The following is a 12,656-nucleotide window of genomic DNA, read 5'->3' as shown; positions in this document are numbered from 1 at the left end:
AGAGTACATATATCTATTAATACGCATCTAAGTTGCCTCATTAAAAACCTTACAAGGAAAATCCAGTGGGACAAAACCTCGTAACGTAAGGGAAAAAGAGTACCACGTGTAGTAACTCCCCTCTAATGAGAACATCAATCCAAAGACTTGAATCTCCGCATTCCAAGCTTGTGCACCATCTTCTTGAAAATTGCAGTTGGTGGAGACTTGGTGAATATATAGGTCAGCCACATTATCACTTGAATGAATCTGTTGCACATTTATATCACCATTCTTTTGGAGTTCATGTGTATAGAAAAGTTTTGGTGAAATGTGTTTTGTTCTATCTCCTTTTATGAATCATCCCTTAAGTTGTGTTATGCATGCTACATTATCTTCATATAAAGTGTTGGATACTTTATCACACTCCAAACCACATTTCTGTCTAATGAGATGTATCATAAACATTAACCACACAGCATTTTCTGCTTGCTTCATGAATAGCTATTAACTCAGCATGATTAGATGAAGAGGCTATGATTGAATGCTTTGTAGATCTCCAATATATAACAGTCCCACCATATCTAAACACATTGCCTGTTTAGGATCGAGCTTTGTGTGAATCAGATAAATATCATGCATCAGCATAATCAAGAAGATTAGGGATACAATTATTTGAATAAAATAAGTTCATATCAGTTGACCTTTTAAGATATCGCAAAATGTGTCTGATCTCATTCCAATGTCTCCTAATAGGAGCACGACTATATCTTGCTAACAAATTAAAAGCAAAAGCTATATAAGGCCTTGTAGTATTAACAAGATACATTAGTGCACCAATTGCACTAAGATATGGTACTTCAGAACCAAGAATTACCTCATCCTTTTCTTGAGGTCGGAATTGATCCTTATTCACATCAAGTGAATGAACAACCATCGGAGTACTTAATGGATGTGCTTCATCCATACAAAATATTTTTGACACTTTTTCTGTGTATGCTGATTGATGAACTAAAATACCATTTGTCAAAAGTTCAATTTACAAACCAAGACATAATTTTGTCTTTCCTAGATCTTTCATCTCAAACTCATTCTTTAAATAATCAATTGTCTTTTGAAGCTCTATTCGAGTTTCAATAAGACTTATGTCATCAACATAAATAGCAAGTACAATAAATTTTGATATTGTTTTCTTTATAAAGACATATGGACAAATTGCATCATTTGTATAACCTTCCTTAATTAAATACTCAACAAGATGGTTATACCACATGCGTCTCGATTGCTTCAAAACATATAATGATCTTTGCAATTTAATTGAATACATTTCTCGAGATTTTGAATTATATGATTTAGGCATCGCAAATCCTTCGGGAATTTTCATGTATATCTCACTATCAAGTGATCCATAACGGTAGGTTGTAACCACATCCATCAAATGCATTACAAGTTGCTCATGGACTATGAAACTAATGAGATAACGCAATGTAATTGCATCCATAACGGGTGAGTATGTCTCTTCATAATCGACATCATGCCTTTGTGAAAATTCTTGTGCCACAAGGCGTGCTTTATGCCTTTGTATTTCATTTTTCTCATTTCTTTTTCATACAAAAATCCAGTTGCAACCAAAAAATTTAATATCATTAAGTGTTTGAACTATAGGTCCAAAAACTTCACGCTTGGCAAGTAAATTCAACTCTGATTGAATTGTTTCTTGTCATTTTGGCCAATCATTTCTTTGTCAACATTTTATAACAGATTGAGGTTCAATATTCTCATTATCTTGCATGATATTTGTTGCAACATTATATACAAAGATATAATCTACCACTATTTATGATCGATTCAGATTAGTCTCAACATCTCTTAAATTTATGGATAGTTCATTATTTCCTTGAGTTTCAAATTCATTGATTCTTTCATGAATATCAAAGTTATTCATATTTTGAACTTCTATATGAGATTATTTCAAAGTTTTATCTTCGCATTTAATCTTTCTTTTTCGCATTTAATCTTTCTTTTTCTAGGATTTTGAGCCTTAGAACCCAATGGTCTACCACGCTTTAGGCGTGCTTTTGACTCATTTGCTATGACACTAGTGGATGGTCCTATAGGAACATCAATTCAAATTGGGACATTCTCTGCAGAAATATGTGATTAAGCAATCCTTTTCAAATCTGTAAATGCGTCTGACATTTGATTTGCAATTTTCTGCTAATGAATTATCTTTTGTATTTCTTGCTCACAAATAGAAGAATATGGATCGAGATGTAACAATGATAAATTTTTCCATAAAATTTCTCGTTTTATTTCACTATTCTCTCCCCCTAATTTTGGAAAAACTGTCTCATCAAGCCAACAATCTGCAAATCGAGCAGTAAACATGTCTCCAGTCAATAGTTTAAGATAGCGAATAATAGAGGGTGATTCAAACCCAACGTATATTTCTAACCTTTTTTGAGGGTCCATCTTAGTGCGGATTGGTGGTGCCACAGACACATGTACAACACATCCAAAAGTTCTTAGATGTGATATATTATGTTCTTAACCCATAACCAATTGCAATGGAGAAACCTTGTGATAATTTGTCGGTCTGATACGAATAAGTGTTGCAGTATACAAAATTACATGTCCTCACACAGTACTGGGCAACCTAGTTTTCATAAGCAATGGTCTTGCTATTAATTGAAAATATTTAATTAATGACTCAGTGAGACCATTCTGAGTATGAACCTAAGTAAAAGACTTTTCAACTCTTATCCCAATTGATAAACAATAATCATTAAATGATTGTGATAAAAACTCTGCAACATTATCAACACGAATAGACTTAATCTGATTATTAGGAAAGTGTGCCCTTAACCTCATTATTTTTGTCAATAATTTTGTGAATGCCAAGTTACGAGATGACAACAGTCACATATGAGACCATCTAGAAGAAGCATAAGCATGAAGTATCTAAATAACCCACTAGGTGGGTGAATAGATCCACAAATATCCCATGTATACGTTCCAAGAACGCAGGTGACTCAATCTCAACTTTTATTGGTGATGGTCTCCCAATTAACTAAACTTGATAACAAGCAGTACAAGGAAATTCACCATTTAAAAGAACTTTTAGGTACTTTAATGGATGTCCATTCGAATTTTTATAATTTATCTCATCATTATAGATCCAAGATGTCCAGATGATCATGCCAAAGTATTGAAATCGGTTAACTTCTTATTCACTATAAGTGTGCCTCAATTGCATTATTTTTTGTCCAATACAAGCAATATGATAAAACATGAAACTTTTCTATAACACATGTCTGCCTAGAGACATTCTTGGTGATACCAATATATTTAAGATTCATTTCATGTATTTTAGATTCATTTCATCCATTAATTTGATATGATAATCATTTTCACGGATATCTTTAAAACTCAACAAGTTTCTCTTAGATTTCGGAGAAAACATAATATTATTTATGATGAGTTTAGTTTCCTTGGGCAAAATTACAATGACTCTTCCAAAGCCGTCAATCATATTAGTACTATCGAAAATTGTAGTAACATTTATTTTGACCATACTCAAATGAGAAAAATATTTCTTATTTTTTGAATATCGTAAGTTTTTGTACTAGAATCAATTAAGCAAATGTATTCATATTTGATAGTATGTTTTTAGAATTATCCATATCTTCACATGAAATTTTCATGACATACACAAAATAAACAAATACTAAATATTAGTGTTGTCAAAAGCTCACAATATAATCAATGTAATAAAGTAATAATTAAATATTAGAAGTTGAGTCTTAATTTATTGATTCCTCTAAGTCAATAATGATTTGTTAGGAAAAAATAAAAATCATTATTTAATCCTATTTGATAACAAACTGTATGTTTTTAGCATATATCAAGTTAAAGACCTAATATAATACAAACACATGATAAAGTTTAGTATTTGGCTAACACTATCATATTAGAATCATATAAATAAATCAATGAAAAATATATATTATCTAATTAAGATGGAACAAACTAATGAACTACAAGAATATGACTAAACTAATTTAAAATACCAATATTGATGTAAACAACTATCATTACATGAAATATATTAATAACTACTACATAAAAAAATCAATCTTCCATGTTCACAGAACCATCATCAATTAAGTGATCTATCTTTCCTTCAGGATGTGCGAAGATCTGCTACATCCAGGTGCGTGATGTCAACTTGATTTTTAGAGACAAAATTTGCTTCAAGATTTTTCTTTTTTTTCTTTAGCCTTTTCCACACCTAGCATGGTGGGCGTACGCCTCATTCAACAGGAAGTGGGTTCAGATCTAGTAGGTTGTTTCTCATGATTTTTCATTAATTAATCATTATTTTGCTTAGTCACAAGAAGTTGAGAAATTAGTTCAGAATACTATTTGAAACCTTTCTCTCGATATTCTTGTTGCAAGAGCACATTTGAGGTATGAAAAGTAGAGAACGTCTTTTCCATCATATCAATCTTACTAACCGTTTCTCCACATAATTTCAACTGAGAAGTGATTCTGAACAAGGCAGAATTATACTCATGTATAGACTTAAAGTCTTCTAGCCTGAGATGCATCCAATCATATCGTGACTTTGGAGGTATGACCATCTTCAAGTGGTCATATATTTCTTTTAGGCTTTTTCACAAAACAAGTGGATCCTTAATTATGAGATATTCGATTTTCAGAATCTCGTCAAGATGATGACGCAAGAATTTCATTGCCCGTGCACAATTTTACTTTGATGCTTATTTTCTTGGTGTCTCCAAGACCCATTGCATCAAGGTTGATTTCAATGAAAGGTAGTTACTGCCCGAACTATGAAGAGCAATGAACTCTAGTTTCGTAAGATTTACCGTTACATTAGAAACAAAAGAATAAATAATACCTTATTAATTCTTCAAACCTAACCTTCACTTTTTGAGAAAGTAGAGTCTCGTGCTGATAATGTGCTATGAAACTATAGAATAAGAAGAAGAAAGTAGAAAGAAGAGAATACTTATTATTTCTCTTGAGGGATGATTTTACAATGAATAGAACACCACTATTTATAGGGGAAATGTTACTTGGTCCCCAAGTAGAACTCTTAACCATATCATAAAAGGACTGCACATGATAGACATTCACAATAATACGAATACTTTATAACATTAAATAAATTTTCCATCTTATTTTTTTATAAAAATAAAATAAATGAGAAGTCCAACCCTACCACATTCTCATTTCTTCTTCATATTCTTCCTAGCAAGATTTTCTTTCTCAAAGGACAAAATTCTATTCTTTGTTAATTGCTTACATAATTATTTTTTATTCCTAATAAGTGAGAGGTATATTCAAAGAGATTGATACAAGAGTGATAAAGAAAGACCATCTATCAATCATCTTCCGATCGATAACAAAGAGAAAGTGAGAGGACCTAATTTATTTCATTGGATCATTTTAATATTATATTTGATAATTTTAGTGGGTTTATATTTTTCTTTGAAGGGTAATAATTGTTCGAAGGTGACTGAGATGGACGTCGATCGACTAACTTTTTTTAGTCTGATATTCTTTCTTCTTTTTCTCCTCCAAATTTAATTAGCTGATTCAATTTTTATTTTTAATAAATATTGAAAAAAATAGAATAGAAAAAGAAAAGAAACAAAAATGAGTGTGGTGGTCTTCATGGAGAAGACGACTTAAAGGGGTGGGGTGGGGGTGCTCTCTCTCTTTTAAGAATTTAGTTTTTGCGTTTAAATATATATTTGTTTAAACGGAAAAGGACCTAAAATACACTCGAATTATTGTAAATTGTACAAAACTATCTTTCATCCACTTATTGACTCCAAAATACCCCTTTGACCCACTTATTGGCTCCAAAATACCCTTGTCATCCACCTTTGGGTTCAAAATTGACCACTTATTTAACAGTTTTAAATTTAAACTATTTAAATATTTTTAAAAATACTTGGCGCTCAACTATTTGATATAATTTAATTTATTAATATCATTTATAAATCAACCCATTACCCACCCATTACTAATTAAGCCCCACCCAATTAATATTTTCTAATATCAAAAACGCCCTAAACACTACTAAAGCACAACAAAATTATTGATTCCTAAAAATGACATTCAAAATTATTTGAGTCCGAATTGAAGCCCCAATTATATTTAGGTTGAGCCCCTTATTTAGGAGTACACTTTCAATAGGATTCTATTTCAAGTTGAATTCAAAATTTATGATTAAAGAGTAAAGAAGTAGCACCTCTCGAATTAATTTATTACTTCTTTTAATATAATTTTATATTTATTATTTGATTTAAATATTAAAACTTTAATATATTCTTTTTTAAAAAGTTATCTATTAAGTAACATCACATAATTGAGGCGAATGAATAATTAAGATGAACATAGTCAGACTTTTAAGTTTATCAGTAATTATTATTTAGACACTTGAATTATAGTATGTTTTGATTGAGGACTTGATTGTATGATAACGTACTTTTATAAACATTTTCACCTCAAATTTTTTTTGGAACACTCATTGGTAGTAGCTTTCCTGTTGTGCATTAGTAATGGGGCGGGTTTATTAATTGGGTGTGGTTTAATTAGTAATGGGTGGGTAGTAGATTGGTTAATAAATTATATTAATAAGTTAAATTATAATAAATAGTTGAGCGTCGCGTACTAAAAATATATTTAAACAGTTTTATTTAAAATCATTATATAAGTGGTTAATTTTGAACCCAAAGGTAAATGTGAAGGGTATTTTGGAGTAAATAGATGGATAAAGGATAATTTTGTACCATTTTTGATACTTCAAGGGTATTTTAGGCCCTTTTCCGTTGTTTAAGTTAAATTATTTAAATGTCAAGTGACACTCAAAGAAGAAAAAGTATGAAGTTTTTTTTTTTGGAAAAAATAAAAATAATACATTATTTAAATATTTTCATGCACTCAGGGAAGTGTAAAACACTTCTTTTGCCACATCAACATTTTGTGTTTAATAGGTATACTTTTTGAACAATTCATGTGTTCAACAAGTAATAGTTATAGTTGAAGTGTCTAAGTGAAATATGCAGACAACTTCAAGGGGTTATAGATGACAACCTATATATAGTTTGACATTACACTCGCCGTTAAAATGAAGTTAATCCCTCATCATTAGACGGAATCCCAAAAATTGATCCAAATTATCCATTTTTTTAAAAAAAATTATATTTCGTATTTTTAACCTAATTCCCTTACCCCTCTAGAGGATAACCCATTTCCCTTTTACTTGTCCTCTCAAATTTTCCATGTTATCCATTAACTTCTCCTCCATTGTTTTTTCATTTTTCGTCACTGTGATTGTTTTTCATGGGTCTTCTTCAACAATTCATACTTGTTTAGTTGCTTTGTATAACTTGGTCGACCTTCTGAAGAACTTCTAAATAGCAACAAGTCTTTGATTTTTCAGTTTTTGGACCAGAGTGATATCATTAAATAACTAAATAATATGAAGAGGAGGAAGAAGAAGACGATGAAAAAGACGAAACAAAGGCAAATTTTTTCGTATTTTCTTGATTGCTTTTGTGATCAAATAATAAGTTGATAACTTTCAAAGGCGATAAATTTGAAGAATTTTTGCTGGGGTTTCTCTGTTCGAATCTGTTTTTGTAAAGTTGTATCAATTGGGTCAAAATCTTTCTTTTGTGTCGAGGAGAAAATGTTTTCATGAATAATTTCTTCAGAGATTTTAGAGAATTTATGTGTTTTCCTTCTTATTGAAGCTTTGGAGGTGGTTCCAAAGGTTTGTTCTTTCCTCAATCAAAGAGCTCATCAACTGCAAATAGCAAAATCTTCTCCAATTGCCCACTAAAATCAAAAGCAAAATCCTCTCAAAAATATTAGTTTTACTTGAAATTCGATTAATTAGTTTAGTTATATGACAATTTATATTTTAAATTATTTATCTTATGTCTAATTATTTTATGGCGTCAAGATTAGGAAGCTCATTGATTAGTTTACATTTATTGGCCTTATGTATTTTTCTAGCCAACTTTGTTGGTCTTATTTATTCAATCCCTTTTCCAAACCCATCTTAAAAGAACAAATGTGAGCGCTTTCTTTTTCTGCAGCATAAACGACCCATCGCAAAGCACCAAAGGAGTTCAGCACACTCCCATTTGACTCCCCTCCTCAAATCGTCCCGGGCCCAAGTCCTAGCAGCCCACTTCATTTGCCCCGACCCAGCCCAAGTCCCAGCCCCAACATTCTGCCCAACCCATTTTCTCAATCTTTGTTTCACCCCGACCCGTCCCTTTTTACCCCTTTAGCGTGAATATTCCCAGCAAACATCGAAGCAAAGGAGGAATACTCAGTGTGTCAATAATAAGCACAACAACAATAGCTACCAGCAGCAATGCGTGAGCAACACACGCGATGGAGTAGCGATGCTAATACGCGAGAATCAATTTGCGTACAACTGCTTGGACTTTTGTCATCTTTTCTGAACGTCTCCCTCACTCGTACGATTTTCAGCAGCAATGGAGGCATGCGATTTTGTTATAGCAGTGCTAGATGATGACACACGTCAAGCAAGAAAGATTGGAATCGATCCAAGCCCTCCAAGCCCCTGCCTTGACCAAATTTCGCGGGATTTGGATGAGAACTTTTACAAGAGCAGGATTTTCTTTCAGTTGCGAGGAGGCTTGAATTTTCAAATTTGTTCTTGGTTCAAACCCGATTCTACCTTTTCCCCCAATTTTCAAAACCCTAATTCTCCCCTATATAATATCTTTTCCTGTTCACTGTGAAGGAAATTTTTTTTGGAAAAAAGAAAATTTATTGGAGATTATTTGGTTAGGATTTTCCTTGAACAAAATAGAGAGAAAACTCAAATAGCTATAATCCTTCATAGAACATACAGTAAAGATCCTCTCCTCTCTGCTTTCACTCTGTTGGTTGCGGGTTCTTGGTCAAACTTTCGCATTGAAGTCTTTTGGTGGAGGAATAGCTTGTACAAGTCTATGGTCGCTGCACCAAAGAAGGTAATTTCTCTTCATCTCAAATTTAGTTTGTCGTTTTGGTTGAGTTTTTGATGAATGTTATGTGAGCTAATTATCAATTTGCTGATTTGATAGTTCCCATTCCTGATCTGTCTCTGAAATCTTAATGAAAGATATGGTTATATATAATTAAAAATGGTTAAGTTCGTGAATCTTATAAATAGCTATGATTTCCTTCTTTTTCAGTCATCCTTTTTCTATAGCCGCCGAAATGTTCTGTTCATCTTAAATTTCTTTGGTTGTAGGGAACTGGCGGTGTCGTGTAGTATTAGATGTTTGCTTTCCTCTGTTCTTTCACCAAAGTCGGAGAAAATGAAATCTAAAAAGTTTGAGATTGTTAACTTAAATGTGTGCTCAATTTGGATAAAAATTTGTGCTAAGTTCACTGTGATGTTCAGTGGCCTACACATGTCTCTCCTCCTTATACAAAATCGTGAAAATATGCACTAGCTTCCTTCTATTCATGTCTGGAGTTAGGTGAATCGATGTCATATTCCGTTACTTTGTCATAATGATTTTCTCATTCTTTGAATGCTCAAGTCGCTTCAAACATACTTTGCTGTTAGCATATTATTTCTCAACTGTGTGGGATGCTTATATGTTAGTGTTTTGGAATGTTTTTTGTGACTCACTGTTAGCTGCAAATTAGTGCAAATCAATAATGAGTTTGTCTGTTAGTCTATGTTGATGTTTGTGTTAATTTCCTTTGAAGGTTTGATGTTTCTCCTTGGTCCCAAGCTTAATTTTCTCCGTTAAAATCTACTGTGAAAGTAACATTTTAGTCGTGAAGTTTGAAATCTTCTCCTATGGGTGATTGTGACTTCCATTGGCTTATATTACACTATTTTTTCACATTAAGAACAAATAAAATTAGTTAGTTCGAGTTGTCGTTATGTCCTATGTACTGTTTTCCTTCTACCTCTAGTTTCTCTTTTAGCTTGGTTGTCATGTTGTTCCTCTTGTTTGTTTTTTCTTCTGATCGTTATGAATCTAATGTGGGGTTAGTCTTAGATGTCGTTCTTATTATTCTTTCACCATAGGCTGAAAAAATGAGGCAAAATATCAATATTTCGAATTTCATTTAGCGATTTATACTTACTATCTTAAATCTGCAACAATTGTTTCAATCATTTTGACGTCTCTTTTTCCACCTTTCCTTTGTTTTTACAGTGGCTTTTGCCATTTGGGAAGCCTATGGTCATATTTGTGTTTGATTGGTTGTTAGCTGCTGTTTAGATTATAATCTATTGACATTATGTAATATTTTATTCTCCTTCACCTGATAGTTCTCTATTAACAAGTCACTTTGTCTCGAATTTCTTGCGTTTGGCTTCGTTTCAAAGAGCGATATAGATGGCGTGTTTAAATTGTTTGATTCACTGATTTTGTTTCTATTTTGTTCTCTATTTTTCCTTGTTTTAGGTTCATTCACAGATTGTTCAATCAAATCTCTTCTCAACTTTCCCTATCTAAAATTTTGGTAGTGTTTCTATGGTTTGTTTGAAGTTCAGTTTTCTCTCGTTTTCTCCCTGTTATCATCCCTTTTATTATTTCTCCTCTTATTTATATCTAATGTTAAGCTGATTGTAGTCTTAGTAGTTGTGCGTTGAGCATCTAATCTAGTTTTATCAAATTGAAGCATGATCGTCCTGTCATTAATTGATTTACTGATATGGTTCTGTGTTTCAATTGTCTTCGGATTCTTCTTGAAATTTTGATAACTATGTACCCTACGTTCAACTTGTATAGTATTTTTTTTTGTCCAAAATGGATTTGTCTCACAACTTGAGTCATCTTTAGTCCCCTTTTCATATCTCAACTTTGGTTCTTTGGTTTTACCCAGCATTCCACCATCGTTTCCTGCATGCTCTCTGTGTTAAGTATATGAATCAAGGTATATAGTTATTTACACATTTTTCTTTTGCATCTCTGTTACATGATATTATGAGTTTGTTATTTGAAAGAATTGGAGCTTCTTGGTCCTTGGGATATAGTATTAATTCGAAATTGCCGAAACAACTCCATGTTTGTTCAATTTCATCTCAGTTAAATGCACTGATGTTTTGACTTAGTGCATCCAATCTGTCTATTGTATGATAAATCTAATGTTAGCTTAAATCTACGGATTTATAGTTTAAGCATACGTCTTGTTGTATTATTGTTAATATTTTGTCGATTTGTACATGTGCGAAAATTGAACTTCAACTCAACATCATATAGCATGTTTACCATTATTTTAATTATGTTAGATTATAGTATGCATTCTTTATATTAAAATTCATTGTTTGTCAAAAGGAGAGATCATTTATGTGTATTTTTTGTGCGGAAGAATTGAGTGTTTATCTGCCACAATTTATTCTCTAGGATATTGGTATTCTCAAGTTTCGCGTTTTCTATTTTTGAAGTATGGTCATATTGGTTCACATGATAAGAAACATGTTTTGGTCCATCATTTGCATTATACATTGCTTACTGTTACCAGTCGCATTTGCTCCTTTTGGATGTTTGCCATTGAGTTATTGTTGGATATATTGTCTTATTCAAAGCCATGTGACCACAAGTTGGTCATGGGTTTAATATCAAACAAATAGCTTTTGTGATTTATAGAATTAGTCATTCAAAGTCAGTGAAATGCCATAAAAATGGTTTTGAGACTCTTTCTGTGATGTCTTTCTTCTTACTACGTCTGGAAGACAAAAGTGTTCGTGGTATATCAATTCAACTTAGTCGATCCTTTTTTACATCAAATCGATTTGTTACTCACTTTGGTATAATTTTTGTTTGCATGTGAAATATACCCGGGTCCCCATGGATACTATCCTCACATTTTTCTTTGGGAAACGGAGGCCCAAAAATATTTTCCTTCATCGAGTCAAGCCATAAAAAACTGACGTACAGGTCTCAAAGCAAAAGATACAAAAATAGAAGAGATGAAGAGGTCGGCCATGAGGCCCACTTCATTTTGTTCATTTTTGTAATATATTGTATTTTGTTATCTTGGGGGCTTAAGCCTTTGTCGTCTTTCATTTGTTAATTATTGTATGATTAGTTTAGGACAGGTACCAAATGAAAATGGGCTAAAAGCCCAAAGCGAAAATGGATTATAACCCAAAAGAAAGTGGGTCCAAACACCGGTCCAGGTGGACAGAAACCGGATTTGGGCCCAACGACTCTCTCTCTCTCTCTCTCTCTCTTTCCCCTTTACTTTATCGTTTATGTGTTTGTTATTTTTAGTCATTAGCTTTGGGGTCAGAAACTGTAAATCATCGCAAGACGCTATCTCGTTTAATTGCTTATTTAAATCGATCAAAAATATAAATGAACTCAAAAAATAAAATTTTGTAAATCTCAATTAGATAATAAAATTGATAATTCACCTTTTAATCAATATCGAATATTTGTCAACTCAAATTTTTAAGTTAAAAACTTTTAGCTAAAGAAGTTAGTTGTTGGAAACCGTATTAACAAATATTTTAGGTGCCTTAAACACCTTCATAAAATATAAATGTGTATCCCCGAACCTTTTTTAAAGTTTTAAAATTGATTTTTTGTTTAAATCTTTGAAAGCAAGTTTTCTTAATCCTGAAAAATTAAGTGACGACTATAAAA

General features: G+C 32.2%; 1 pseudogene; it reads right to left on the bottom strand.

Moving 5' to 3' along the window:
* Positions 1-7,338: 7,338 nt before the first annotated feature.
* LOC107003788 lies at positions 7,339-8,267 on the bottom strand (annotated as a pseudogene).
* Positions 8,268-12,656: the final 4,389 nt, after the last annotated feature.

The sequence above is a fragment of the Solanum pennellii genome, chromosome 11 (genome assembly GCF_001406875.1).
Source record: "Solanum pennellii chromosome 11, SPENNV200".
Taxonomy (NCBI): Eukaryota; Viridiplantae; Streptophyta; class Magnoliopsida; order Solanales; family Solanaceae; genus Solanum; species Solanum pennellii.
Note: the sequence above shows the minus strand (reverse complement) of the source record. Positions and strands in the feature narration are given on the sequence as shown.